Source organism: Malania oleifera, chromosome 4 (genome assembly GCF_029873635.1).
Source record: "Malania oleifera isolate guangnan ecotype guangnan chromosome 4, ASM2987363v1, whole genome shotgun sequence".
Taxonomy (NCBI): Eukaryota; Viridiplantae; Streptophyta; class Magnoliopsida; order Santalales; family Ximeniaceae; genus Malania; species Malania oleifera.
In genome coordinates this window covers 59697-75604 of record NC_080420.1, presented here as the reverse complement: position 1 = coordinate 75604, position 15908 = coordinate 59697, and the positions used below count along the sequence as shown (strand labels likewise).

The 15908-nt window shown below is 34.7% G+C and overlaps 1 pseudogene; it reads right to left on the bottom strand.

Annotated features, from left to right (window-relative positions):
* Window positions 1-3791: 3791 nt before the first annotated feature.
* On the bottom strand, window positions 3792-15103 carry LOC131152885 (uncharacterized; annotated as a pseudogene).
* Window positions 15104-15908: the final 805 nt, after the last annotated feature.

The following is a 15908-nucleotide window of genomic DNA, read 5'->3' as shown; positions in this document are numbered from 1 at the left end:
TAAATGATGGAAGCGGAGAACCAGCAATTGAAAGAAAAGATGTCGAACTAGGAAGCGGAGATGCAAGCCATGAAGAATTGGAAAGTTCAGATTGAACAAATGATGTGCCAATCCCGTCCAGATGATGCAGGTGACTCCTCTCATTAGAAGGTATGTAAAAGGTAGTTTATCATCCCTCTTTTATGTTTGTCTCCACTTAAATATCAAGATATTATCTCAAATAATAAGTTAAAACTCTCAAAATTTGAACCATGATAATTTAATCAAGAGAGACCGAAATAAATGATAAGTACATTAGCGTAACTAATAAATTTGGAGTTATTTTTCTTAGATTACTGTTATTTTGTAATTCCCTAGTGTTGTCGTTCCTACATCAAGTGGCTCCTAACCATGGAAAATTTTACAATTTGGGGATCCCTAACAGCATTCAGAATCCCTCCACATGTTCATGGTTTAGTTTCTTTAGCGCTCATTTCTCCTCTATGACCCTCCCTAGAATATTTATTATTTGTGTAATAAGCTCTCCTCTTCCCCTAATCCCAAAATTTATAATCTCAATAAATTGGTCACAATTAATTATATAAAAAATTATGAATTAATATAAAACAAATAACAATGTGAAACATTTTCTAAGTCCATAATAAAAAATATACAAAGAATAACTATTCCCAAAATTTGAGAATATCTATTTCTTTCTTATTACATGTTAAATAAAATAATTAAAAATATACCAAGAATAACTATTCCCTTAATTTCCAAAATTTAACTATTTTCCCTCTTATTTGAAGGAATAACTATTCCCTCAAACCAAGCAAACCATAAGAATATTATTATCATAGGAATACTCCTACAATACCGAATACCCACAATTTTAAGTTAACAGGCAGGATCCAACATTATATTTATGGAATTCAAGAGAGGATGAAAGTAATACAAAATTAATACAAGGATAGAAAATTAAGTCAAAGAGGAAGTACATGAAAGCTATCAAATTCACAACAGTAAAGTATTCATTTCATAACAATGCTCCTGAATTAGCAAACTATTGAAGAAGTTAACAAATAGCAAGCAGTTCATCAATCCAGCTTAATAAACATGCACATCCAAACAAACTGTAGTAGCCACGGAAAGAACCCTAGGATAGGTCCTAGCCTGTCCAAAAGGCTCTTGTAGATTTGCCTGAAGCATGAAGAACAAACTAAACCTCATATAAACATCACCAACTCAGGCCTACTATATATGTTGCTCACCTTATCCTCCAGCACAGGATAAGCAGCCACTAGTGCTGTTAACCTTATAGGTCACGCCCAGTTTTGATAATGACAAATACTCCTGTAATTAATAAATATCTAGTTCATGTGCAGGTCTATATTAGCAGATACATTAATGACACAAGAAAGCTTAAAGCTTGAAGACAAGTTCATGCTCTTGATTGTAATATTTTTGTAATGAAATTTGTCTGTAATAGTAATTAGGGCATTTGGTTTGTAATAAGTGCACACAACACATGTATGATTATTTTGTAAGCTCAAACCAAAAAGTGACCATAGAATGACCTTAGGGCTTTCCTCGGTCGACCAACATCGGACTTTTTCGGTGTCTTGAAATTGGACCTCAAGTGACCCTAGGACACATACATTTTCACATATACTTGTTAGACACTTGAACAGGGCTTGTATGCTTCAAGATAGGACAAAAATGCACACTTGGTGCACTTTCGATCGACTAGCCAACACAGTTCATTTTGGCCTAGTCGACCGAACTAGACCTGGGTCAACCGTTGACCAACATCCTGGTCGACCGAACCTATGCAGTTTGAAACCCCCCCCCCCAATCGACCGAAACCCTCTCTGGTCAACATTTTGACCACCTGGTTGACCGAATGAGGTAGTTCAAAAAGCCCTGGTCGACCAAAACCTCCCTAGGTCAAAAGCTTGACCATCTGGTGGACCAACCCTTTTTGTACTACAACTACCTGGTCGACCGAGGGTCCTCGGGAGAAATCCCAGCGGTCTGGTCGACTAAACCAACCAGTTCAGAATGGCCTGGTCGACCGAACCACAAAAAATTGAGAAATCTCCTTCTCTTAGTCGACCGAGACTTCAGTTCAAAAGTCCCCTGGTCGACCGAACCATATGAGACTTGGTCGACCGAACCTAATCTAGTCGACTAGACCTCTTGGGTTACACCTATTTTTTTACCGCAATTAAAAGTTTTAAACAGGGTTAAAATACTTTAAATGTCATTAATCTTTTCTAACAATTCCTAATAGGTCCTCAACGGTCAAATATTTTGGTGTGTCTATATATACTCTTTCATTTGGGAGAATTAGGTCTAGATTAGCAAATATATTCAAAAATTCTCTCTCAAGCTAAATACATCCTACTTCTCATACTCTTGCAAAATCCACTCATACTTACTCTCTTCCATTGCCAAAAGCCTTTGTAAGTTTATTGAGTGATTGTATTAATAAGTTTGCTCTCATTCTTTGATTGTTTGAATCGATTTTCTTGATAGCATTACTTAAGTATTCTTAGGGGGCTTTTCTCATAAGCCTATCCTAAGAAGACTTTACCAAGCTTCTGAGTATTGCATTTTAAGTTGCAATATCTTAGGAAGCTTTGTATTTGTTTTTGGTTTGCAAAAACATTTTCAAACTCACTCAAATATCTTGTGAAATCTTTATTGAACTATTTATGAAAAGATATTTGTGTTTGATACATTAGTCTTTGTGGCCACATTTATTCAAGTATATATCATTTTCTGAATACAAAGATTATCTATTTTGCAATTCAAGCATATACATATTCATGTGATAGAGATATTATACTGAGTGATATTCTTGAGGCTTGGTTGTTATTCTGTGTGAACACATTTGATTGAAACATTTTGAAATACACAGATAGAAAATATCATTGAGAGTTGAACTAGTTAGACCACGCTGAGCTTTCATTTTAAATCATCTTTGGTGTTTGTGATTGTTGACACCCCATTTTTACCCAGGCCCAATATATGTATTACTATTATTATTATTGTTATTTTATTATTATTATTATTATTATTATTTTATTTATTCTTATTATTATTATTATTATTAATTTTCACTAATCTTATTATTATTATTATTATTTTCTTTATTATTATTATTATTTTTCATTAGTATTATTAATATTACTTTTATTTTTATTTTTTTTATGTCTATTTTATTATTATTATTATTTATTATTTTCATTATTATTTTTATTATCATTATTATTAGTATTTTTATTACTATTATTACTATTATCTTATTTATTATTATTATTATTATTATTTTCATTAGTATTATTATTATTACTTTTATTTTTATTTCTATTTATATTGTTTATTATTATTATTATTATTTATTATTTTCATTATTATTGACATTATTTTTAATATTAGTATTTTTACCTTTATTATTACTATTATTATCATTATTTTATTTATTTATTTATCTTTGTTATTACTATTATTATTATTATTTTATTATTATCATTATTTTTTTACCTTAGTATTATTATTATTTCCTTATTACCATAATAAGTAGTTATACTCATATATATTGTTTCCAAAAAGAAAAAATACCATAAAATACAAAAAACCAAAAAAGGAAAAGGGATGGGTTAGGGTTTCTAAAATTTTTATATAAGGGACTTTTTTTCCTCTCTTCAAGGGGGGCCGGGGGCGCTGCACAAGGGGGCTGCGCACAGCCGAGCATAGGAAAAACACACAGCGCCGGGGGGCAGGCACAGCCGAAATAAAAAAAAACTCTATGCTTTCTTCTTCTCCATCATCTTCTTCCCTCTGCCCTCACGAATCCCTTGTGCATGCCTTTGTAGTCCCACGGCCAAACCATCAACTTCTTCTTCTTTTTTGCTACACCACCGGGCCTCTGCAGCACCAGCGTTTCTTCTCTGCAACACCCGACCACCAGCAGGCAGCCATCACAACAGCCATCTCCGGCGGCCACCACGACAACCATTCGCCCAACCTCTCCTTTATCTTCTTCCCATCAGTCTCTTTCCCAGCTCTCCCTCTCCACTCGGTTGCAACCCAAACCTCCACACCGCAGCCCCCAAGCCTCCGGTAGCAGCCAAACACCCAGCCATACGAACAGTCCCCGAAACCACCACTCCACTCCTCACCTTCTCACTGCTCACTCTCACACACACTCACGGATTCCCACTGGCAGCAGCTGTGCATGCACAGCCGCAGAGAATAGCCTCTGGGGGCAGACAACACACACACACATACTAAAATACACACTCTCTAAAGGTGTGATTTCTTTTGTTTTCCCCCTTATTATTATTTATTTAATGATCTTATATATTCATATTTGTCATACTACATTTAATGTTTTACCATTTTGCAAACACATTCATGTTTATTCGTTTGTATATTTATTTAGGGCAGTTTTATTGTTAATATTTCATCATTGTTATATATGCATTTTTTTTATTGTTTGTATATTGTTTAGGGTGACTTAGTATTTAATAATGGATATTTATTTGTTTGTATATTGGTTAGGGTGGTTTAAGGTTATTAAATATTTTTATTCGTATGTTTATTTAAGATGCTCTAATATTGTTGTTATTCTTTCATTTTTTTTTATATATATTGTTTGTATATTAATTTAGGACAGTTAATTTTGTTGTATTATTATTATTATTATTTTTTATTAAATATTCACTGTTATTGTATGGGGCATTTTCAATGTTATGGTATATTTCATCATATATATATATATATATATATATATATATTTATTTGTATATTTATTCAGGATGTCCATATTTATAAATACTAATTTGTTTATCTTCATTATTGTAGGATTTTTCTTTTTCTTGCCAAGGTAAGATTTCAATTGTAATATTTAAATGTAATAACTTATGTTGTCATTTTTTTTAGTGCGTAATATTTAAGTTGTATGTGTAATATGTATTCTTAGGTTTCGGGTTTTTTTTTTTTATCTTGTTGTGGTTCATATGTGTAAGATTTTTTTTTTATTATTTTATATATATTATTTTATTCATGCATATGTCGTAGGTTAACTTTATAGTACATTATTAGTATTTTAGAATTTTGGTCGTGTTATATATCCTGTTAGGAGTTTTAGTAGATTAGTTTTAGTGGTATTTTGAAACTATAGTTGTATGTGCATTCTAGGATGTTAGTCATATTAGGTATTTAATAACTTAGGATTTATAAGTAACATCATGCATATAATTTAGTATTCTAGGTAACTTTTAATATAGCATCTTGGGTAATACTATATATTTATTATTATGATACTTTTAGTATGTTGATTATTATGGTAAGTTTAATATTTTAGGTAATATAATATTTTTGGTGTTTTGGTATCATGCTATTATATGGTATGTTTAGTATATATAGTATTATAGTAATTTATTACGTATTATATTATTTGTGGATATTTATTATTGTTATCATCGTGATTATGTTTATTATGGTATGTTTGAGTATTTTTGTTTATAACGCACATGTAGTATTTTAATACTATGATATGCTCATTATCTTAGTCTATATTATATGTTTATATTCTACTATTATTGGTATGTTAGATATTTTAGCTTCTATTATATATGTTGATTAGTACATATTGTGGTATCCTAATACTCTAGTTTATTATTATTTTATTCATTTATTTATTTATTTATTTATTATGTTTAAATTATTATATCTATTATCCAAAACCTCCCAAACTAGTATTTTCATACTTAGGAAAACCCATAAAATTTCTAAAATTTGGGAGCGTATTTTATAAAGTATTCTTGATTTTTAATCCCTATGATTTTATTGCGAGGGTATGAGCCTTCGGGCATCACGTACCCTAAGCTCTGAGGGAATATATATATATATATATTATCTTTATTTATTTATTATTTTATTTATTTATTTTTTTTACATGTACTTATAAATTCATAAAAAGGAGTAATTTAAAGAATTATTAGATTAACTTAGGGATAATTTTAAATTAATTAGGTACCGTTCGTAAGAACGGGCGCGTAGGGGGTGCTTGTACCTTCCCCTCGCGTAACCGAACTCCTGAGCCTAACTCTGGTAATGTAGACCGATTCTATTCCTAATGGGGTAGTAATCATGTGTTCTAACCGCACTAAAGGTTAGTGGCGACTCCGACATTCCATGTTTTACTATGAAAATATTAAAATGATTTTAATTTCGCCGCCCGGGGCACACGCGCTCCCGGGACGTCGCGACAGTGATTGTGCGCATTTATGGTACAAATTTTCTTTACATGAAAGCACCCTTATACTGTACCTTTTGATTGTATATTTGAGAGATTCCAAGCGTGGCCTAAGGGGGCGGTAATCAAGCTCGGTAAGGATTAGTGTAAAGGTTGAGGTCAGCCCTATGTTAATTTGACCTGGTTTGTATCGGTACCGCTCCACCCGTTTAAGTGAGCAAGTTATTGTGATAATCCTTGTACTGGTTAGCCAAGGCGGGGATGTAGGCAGTTGGCCGAACCTCGATAACATATCTGTGTGTCATCGTTCTCTTTATTGCTTTCTGGTACTTGTATAATTGATTAAACTGCTTTATTTAATTTTTGATATTACTCGCACTAGATTGACCATAGGATTGTGAACATATTGCTATTAGGAGGAATACCTAGGGGAAAGATTTTAAAAATACCAATTCCCCCCCCCCCCTCTTAGGATCACGGTAAAGCTAACATTTGGTATCAGAGCCACGTAGCATAGATTAGTTGTTATTTTGCAAAAAGATCTCATATGGCTCATAGCTCCGTGACTACTTTCCCTGAGGGACCATCTTCCACACGACCTCCTATTTTCAATGGTGTTAATTACACCTTCTGGAAACAAAGGATGCGCATCTACTTTCAGAATACTGATTGGAGGGTGTGGAGGATTGTCTCTAAGGGAAACTATGTCCCTATGAAAATTGAGGGTGCAGCTAGGGTTCCTAAGACTGAGGATGAATATGATGATGATGATATGAAAGCTGTTAGTCTTAATGCCACTACCATGAATATTTTATATTGTAGTCTTGATGTAAATGAATTTAACAAGATCATGGCATGTTCTACTGCAAAGGATATATGAGATAAGTTAGAGGTCACATATGAGGGTACTAGAGATGTGAAAGATAGTAGGATAGATATGTTGACCAGTGAGTATGAGGCCTTTAGGATGAATGTATGTGAGTCCATTCAGAGCATGTACACTAGGTTCACACATATCATAAACTCACTGCATGCATTAGGAAAGACCTATCCCACATATGAGATGATCAAGAAGATCCTTAGAGGCTTACCTCCTGTTTGGGAAGTCAAGGCTACGACCATTGCTGACCTTAAAGCCATGAGCTTAGATGAATTGATAGGCTCCTTGATCACTTATGAATTGTCCATAAATAAAATACTTCATGAGCATAATAGGGCTAAGAAAGTGATTACACTAAAAGCAACTAATAACACATCTAGTGAGTATAGTTAGTCTGACACTGATGAGGAAATGGTCATGCTAACCAAAAGGTTTAGCAGATTTTTCAGGAAGAACAGGAAGCCATTTAAAAAATATAGAGACTCCACTAATGAAAAGGGAGAGTCCAGCAAAAGAAAGGAAAAATCAAATGCTCCTACGTGCTACAACTGCAACAAGGTGGGGCACATCAAACCTGACTGCCCACTGCTGAAAAATGAGGCTAAGAAAAAGAAGAAAGCCATGAAAGCTGGGACTTCATGGGATCAATTCAGTAGCAGCAACTCAGATTCAAATCATAGTGACATGGAGGTCGCTAATCTGTGCTTGATGGCACACGAGGATGAGGTATTGTCTTCCTATTCATCATCTTTGTATTATTCATCTGATGATTGTGATTCTGACTGCATGCCTACATTTAGAGAATTACAATTTGAATATATTCGTATTTCAAAATTGCTAGGCAAAATGACCAAAGAGAATAATGATTTGAAAAAGAAATGTGAAAATTGGTCAAAATTGTTTAATATGGCAAAAACCTCTTATGCCTCTATTTTAAAAGAAAAAGATACTACTATTGTTGAGCTTGAGAGAAAGTTGGAGGATAGCTCCAAAATTATTTTTAAATTCACCAAGGGCAAAAAAATTTTTGAAAAACTACTTGGTGCCCAAAGAAACTCCTTAAGTAAAGAGGGTCTTGGTTTTAATGGTATTGAAAATGTTAGACGACCTAATCTTTACTTAGGACATTTTACACATGAGTCAAAATCTCATATCCCTCCTAAAGAACCTAAGTGTAGATTGAAATGTTTTAAATGTAAACAGATTGGTCACATTCAATTTGATTGTCCACTTAGGAATAAGCATGCTAGAATTAGGAAGCTATGGATAGTTAAGGGAGATCTTGCTACTAACCCCCGTGGACCCAACAAAATTTGGGGACCAGCATCAGTCACTTAACTTATTTTGCAGGTATGCCTAAGATCGTCCTCCTCCAAGGACCGGTGGTACTTAGATAGTGGGTGCTCACGGCACATGACCAGCGACAAGGACAAATTCACATCAATTGTTCCGAAGGATGGAGGTTATGTGACATTTGGCGACAATGCCAAAGGACGTATCATTGGGGTAGGTAAGGTTGGTAAGGATTCCTCTCTTACTATTGATAATGTTTTACTGGTTGATGGACTGAAGCATAATCTACTTAGCATAAGTCAGTTGTGTAACATATGATATAAAGTATCTTTTGAAAATGACAAATGCATAGTAGAAAATAAAACAGACCACAAAGTGCTTTTCACTGCTAATAGACATGAAAATGTTTATACTACCTCTCTTGATAATCTAGCTTCACAATAAGTGACATGTTTTTCTGCTATAAATGAAGTTAGTTGGTTATGGCATAGGCGTTTAGGACATGCTAGTATGGATTTACTGTCTAAACTTGTTAGAAAAGAGCTAGTTAAAGGTTTGCCTAAGATGTCATTTGTAAAGGATAAAATCTGTGATGCATGTCAAATGGGTAAGCAAACAAAATCTAGTTTTAAGAAAAAGAAATTCATATCTACTACTAGACCCTTGGAGTTGCTTCACCTAGATCTATTCGGACCTAATTCTGTGCAAAGTCTTGGTGGAAAATCTTATACTTTTGTAATTGTGGATGACTTTTCTAGATTCATATGGGTGTTATTTCTTGCACATAAAAATGAATCATGTGAACAATTTACCAAACTTTGCAGGAGAATTCAAAATGAAAAAGGATATAAAATCACTCACATAAGAAGTGATAGAGGCACGGAATTCAAAAATAAAAGCATAGAAAATTACTGTGACTTAGAGGGCATATCACACAACTTCTCTACACCTAGGACACCTCAACAAAATGATGTAGTAGAAAGAAAGAATAGGTCACTGCAAGAAATGGGTAAAACTATGTTGAATGAGCATAACTTACCTAAATATTTTTGGGCTGAGGCTATTAATACTGCATGCTATGTTATGAATAGGGTGTTGATTAGACCATCAATAAATAAAACCCATTTTGAATCATGGAACAACCATAAGCCTAATATTTCCTATTTTCATGTGTTTGGCTGTAAATGCTTTGTGCTTAGGGATAATGAGCATTTAGGAAAATTTGACTCTAAATCTGATGAAGGCATCTTCCTAGGATATGCATTAAATAGCAAAGCATATAGGGTTTTCAATAAAAGAACTTTAACTGTTATTGAATCTATTCATGTTGTGTTTGATGATTCTAATCCATTTTCTAATAAAAATGATGAAGATGATATTGATATTAGAAAATGTTTGGAGAAAATGTCAATTGAAAATAATGCAAGTAAAAATCAAGAAGCAAATGAAAAATCACTTGAAGATAATGAAAATGGAAATCAGGAGTTGCCTAGAGATTGGAAATACATTAGAAGTCATCCGTTAGATCAAATCAGGCGAACCATCCCGTGGAGTAGCTACAAGATCCTCCTTGAGAAATATAGTGAATCATTCTGCTTTCTTATCCCAAGAAGAACCTAACAATATTAAAGAAGCCATAGAAGATGAGTCTTGGGTAATTTCCATGCAAGAAGAACTTAATCAATTTGAAAGAAGCAAAGTATGGACCTTAGTTCCTAGGTCAAATGAGCACACCATCATTGGAACTAAATGGGTATATAGAAATAAGAAAGATGAGAATGGGGTAGTAACTAGGAATAAAGCTAGACTAGTTGCCCAAGGGTATAATCAATAGGAAGGGATTGACTTTGATGAAACATATGCTCCTATTGCTAGATTAGAAGCCATTCGTATGTTACTTGCCTTTGCCGCTTTTAAAAATTTTAAATTGTTTCAAATGGATGTTAAAAGCACTTTTCTAAATGGCTACATTAATGAAGAGGTATATGTAGAACAACCACCCGGTTTTGAGAATCATAAACATCCCGATCATGTTTACCGGTTGTCAAAGCCTTGTATAGATTGAAACAAGCTCCTAGAGCTTGGTATGAGAGGCTTAGTGACTTTCTGCTAGAAAATGGGTTTACTCGTGAGAAAATTGACACTACACTCTTCATCAAGTCCAAAAATGATGATATGCTCCTTGTTCAAATCTATGTGGACGATATCTTTTTTGCAGCAACCAATGATGAGTTGTGTAATGAGTTTACCAAATGCATGCAAAGTGAGTTTGAAATGAGCATGATGGGTGAACTTAGTTTCTTCTTAGGTCTACAAATTAAGCAAGCTAATCATGGAACTTTCATATGCCAATCTAAATACATTAGGGACTTGCTAAAGAAATTTAATATGGAAGATTGTAAAATTCTTGGCACACCTATGAACTCTTCCATAAAGCTTGATAAAGATGTGCAAGGAATCCCTGTTGATGTAAAACTATATCGTGGCATGATTGGAAGTCTCCTATATCTCACTGCTAGTAGGCCCGACATTATGTTTAGTGTATGCATGTGTGTTAGGTTTCAAGCTGCTCCTAAGGAATCTCATCTAAAAGCTGTTAAACGAATCCTTAGGTATCTAGTTGGGACTATTGAATTAGGATTATGGTACCCTAAGCATACTACTTTTGAGATTGCTAGTTACACTGATGCTGACTTTGCCGGTAGTAAGGTTAATAGAAAAAGCACTAGCGACACTTGTCATTACTTAGGACAATCTCTTGTTTCTTGGTTCTCTAAGAAACAAAACTCAGTTGCCTTATCCACAGCCGAAACTGAATATATTGCACCTGGAAGTTGTTGTGCCCAAACTCTTTACATGAAACAACAACTTGTGGATTTTGGATTGCACTATGAAATAATACCGATTAAATGTGACAATACTAGTGCAATCAACATCTCTAAAAATCCTATCTCACATTCACGAACTAAACACATTGAGATTAGACATCATTTTCTTCATGATTATGTGCAAAAAGGAAATGTGGCTCTTGAATTTGTATGCACTAATGAACAGTGGGCTGATATATTCACTAAACCATTACCTGAGGATAGATTCATACAAATTAGATGTGAGTTAGGCTTAATGCATAGTAAAGAAGCTTCCTAAACTTAAATGTTTCATAACTTGCATAAATTTAGGGGGAGCTCTCTCATAGGAACTTTCCAAGTCATAGCAACTAGTTCCATTGTTGACTTATCTTCTTGCTTGAGACTTTGTGAAAGTTGATTATTGATTGTGTGCACAGTTCATATGTCTATCACATGATTATATTTCTTATCATCTCTGTTGCACAATTTGTCCAATTCATATTCATATTGATGTTCTATTTGCTGTAATTGGACCATACTGAACTGTTTGAGTAGTTGTGGATAAATTGTTAGGAAATTTAAAATCAAATAGGTTATGTTTATACAGGATGTCTTTTGGAAAGTCTGATTTACAAACGGCACTCTGCCGAAATTTTTCAAAAATCTTTCCAAAATTCATCATGCATAAATGTAATAATCATCCATTGCCTACGATTTTTATTCAAATAGCCCTTTTTGTTGTTTCCAAAAGGGGGAGATGGAAAGGAAAAAATAATGAGAATACATTGGATGCATTTTTTGAGGGGGAGCCTTCTTGGGCTTAACCCTATATTTTGCCAATTGTATTTGTCATCATCAAAAAGGAGGAGAATGTTGACCTTATAGGTCACGCCCAGTTTTGATAATGACAAATACTTCTGTAATTAATAAATATCTAGTTCATGTACAGGTCTATATTAGCAGATACATTAATGGCACGTGAAAGCTTAAATCTTTAAGACAAGTTCATGCTCTTGATTGTAATATTTTTGTAATGAAATTTGTCTGTAATAGTAATTAGGGCATTTGGTTTGTAATAAGCATACATAACACATGTATGATTATTTTGTATGCTCAAACCAAAAAGTGAGCATAGAATGACCTTAGGGCTTTGGTCGACCGACATCGGACTTTTTCGGTGTCTTGAAATTGGACCCCAAGTGACCCTAAGACACACACATTTCACATATACTTGTTAGGCATTTGAATAGGGCTTGTACGCTTCAACACGGGACCGAAATGCACACTTGGTTCACTTTCGGTTGACCGGCCAACATAGTTCATTTTGTCCTAGTCGACCAAACCAGACCTGGGTCAACTGTTGACCAAGGTCCTGGTCGACCGAACTTATGCAATTCAAAATCCCCCGGTCGATCGAAACCCTCTCTGGTCAACATTTTGACCACCTGGTCAACCGAACGAGGTAGTTCAAAAAGCCCTGGTCGACCGAAACCTCCTTGGGTCAAAAGTTTGACCATCTGGTCAACCGACCCTTTTCGTACTACAACTACCTGATCGACCGAGGGTCCTCGGGAGAAATCTCAGCAGTCTAGTCAACCGAACCAGCTAGTTCAAAATGGCCTGGTTGACCGAACCTTAGAAAATTGAGAAATCTCCTTCTCCTGGTCGACCGAGACCTCAATTCAAAAGTCTCTTGGTTGACCGAACCATATGAGACTTGGTCGACCAAACCTAATCTGGTCGACTTGACCTCTCGGGTTATACCTATTTTTTTACCGCAAGTAAAAGTTTTAAACAGGGTTAAAATACTTTAAATGTCATTAATCTTTTCTAACAATCCCTAATAGGTCCCCAACGGTCAAATATTTTGGTGTGTTTATATAGACTCTTTCTTTTGGGAGAATTAGGTCTGGATTAGCAAATATATTCAAAAATTCTCTCTCAAACTAAATACATCATACTTCTCATACTCTTGCAAAATCTACTCATACTTACTCTCTTCCATTGGCAAAAGCCTTTGTAAGTTTGTTGAGTGATTGTATTGATAAGTTTGCTCTCATTCTTTGATTGTTTGAATCGATTTTCTCGAGAGCATTACTTAAGTATTCTTAGGGGGCTTTTCTCATAAGCCTATCCTAAGAAGACTTTACCAAGCTTCTGAGTATTGCATTTTAAGTTGCAATATCTTAGGAAGCTTTGTATTTGTTTTTGGTTTGCAAAAACATTTTCAAACTCACTCAAATATCTAGTGAAATCTTTAGTGAACTATTTGTGAAAAGATATTTGTGTTTGATACATTAGTCTTTGTGGCCACATTTATTCAAGTATATATCATTTGCTGAATACAAAGATTATCTATTTTGCAATCCAAGCATATACATATTCATGTGATAAAGATATTCTACTGAGTGATATTCTTGAGGCTTGGTTGTTATTCTGTGTGAACACATTTGATTGAAACATTTTGAAATACACAGACTGTTATTGATACTCTCATGTACTCACTACACTGATAGAAAATATCATTGAGAGTTGAACTAGTTAGACCACACTGAGCTTACATTTTAAATCGTCTTTGGTGTTTGTGATTGTGCGCATTTATGGTACAAATTTGCTTTACGTGAAAACACCCTTATACTGTACCTTTTGATTGTATATCCGAGAGATTCCAGGCGTGGCCTGAGGGGGCAGTAATCCAGCATGGTAAGGATTGGTGTAAAGGTTGAGGTCAGCCCTGTGTTAATTTGACCTGGTTTATATAGGTGCCGCTCCACCCGTTTAAGTGAGCAAGTTATTGTGATAATCCTTGTGCTGGTTAGCCAAAGCGGGGACGTAGGTAGTTGGCCAAACCTCGATAACATATCTGTGTGTCACTGTTCTCTTTACTGCTTTCTGGTACTTGTATAATTGATTAAACTGCTTTATTTAATTTTTGATATTACTCGCACTAGATTGACCATAGGATTGTGAACATACTGCTGTTAGGAGGAATACCTAGGGGAAAGAATTTAAAAATACCAATTCAACCCCCCCCCTTCTTGGGATCATGGTAAAGCTAACAAGTGCATCTTGAGATCCAATATACAGTGAGTTATAAATCTTCCAGTAAACTTCCCTAACCTTTCTTGCAGGATGGAAGAGCCCCTACAGCTGCACCCAAGGTAACCTTCATCCTTTCTATGGCTTCCACGACAACATTAATAACATGCAGAGAAGTCTCAAATGTGTTTGTACTAAAGCATCCTCACAACCTAAACCAGCCACTCCCAAAGCCATGTGCTTAATAGCATATGCAGTAGTTTGCCTATGTACCAAATCTCTATCCATGAGAGCATCCTCAAGTAGTGGAGTGACTGCGTAAATATAATCTTTACCCATTTCACCAATGTACTAAAAAAGAAAAGAGAGTGATTTTAAAATACCATTATGCACATTGAGTTTTGGTACACAATACTCATTCATTAATGCTGGTAGTACTGTAAAAAGAGAACATGTTTCTACAACTATTGCAATTGCCACAGTAGTACACACGCGGTTCTGACGCTCTTGCATTTTGAGATTGTTCAATAATGTTGCCAGGACATCTTGTGGTCCAATGGCTTTTGCAATGTAGCTAAACGTGTTCATAGTTGCTCATCGGATACCTTTTTTATGGGCTTTAAGCATTTCAAGAAGCTCAAAACAAATCCTCATCCATTCCCTTGTTGGGACAAATTCAGCCCCACGGTCAGCAATTCGACCAACAAGATCAATACAATTTTCCTACACCTTCTCATACCGATTCTTCAAGATTGGGGTCAGTCGAAGAAGCAAATCCTTTATCAGAGGAGTCATTTTTGTCATACCAATAACATTTACAATAGCTTTGAGAGCCCCCAGTATTGATCCCAAAACTTCCAGATACTCTTCTCCCAGATATTCATACAAGACAACCCCAAGATGACCCATCAGTTGTTCTTCTTGGCACTGTTTCATGACAACAGCAATCCTTGAAATAAGATCAGCAGCTTGCTGCCTCACCTTAGCACTTTTGTTATTCGAGAGCCAATTAATGTTTCTACAAATCTGGGGAAAATATGGTTTCACCCTCTGCCCAAGAGCATTTATATCAGACTTTGACATTCCCCTGCACGGAATGTGTCGTTAATGAATGATGTTGCTTCAATGTTTACTACATACTCATGGTAGTTAAAATCAAGACTTGAATTGTAGAATTGTACGACTCAAAATCACCCAGACGATCCAGCAGCCAGCAGTGTCAGCACTCTTCTCTCTATTGACTCCTTTCTTCCTCTTCTTTTTGCAGCTGTTCTTATTAAGCTTTCAGTCTTTCAAATTATCATAAAATTCCATATACATATATTTTAAATATTTTTTAACTATGTTTATTAATTGCACTTGGTAAATAGCTATTAGTTGACGACTTTTATTATTATTTTATGTCATTAATTAACTGTTATCAATTCCTTGTGAGTATTTTATTTGTGTGTATATTGCTGTCTCCAATCTTTTGGATATAGATGTTGCAATTTTAATCAGAACCTGCTACAGAATTCAAAACCTTAGCCATCTTTGAACTCTCTGCTATCTAGGTTAAGTTTAGTGCTTTTCCTTCTTCCTTGTTGGTGAGTGTGCGCAC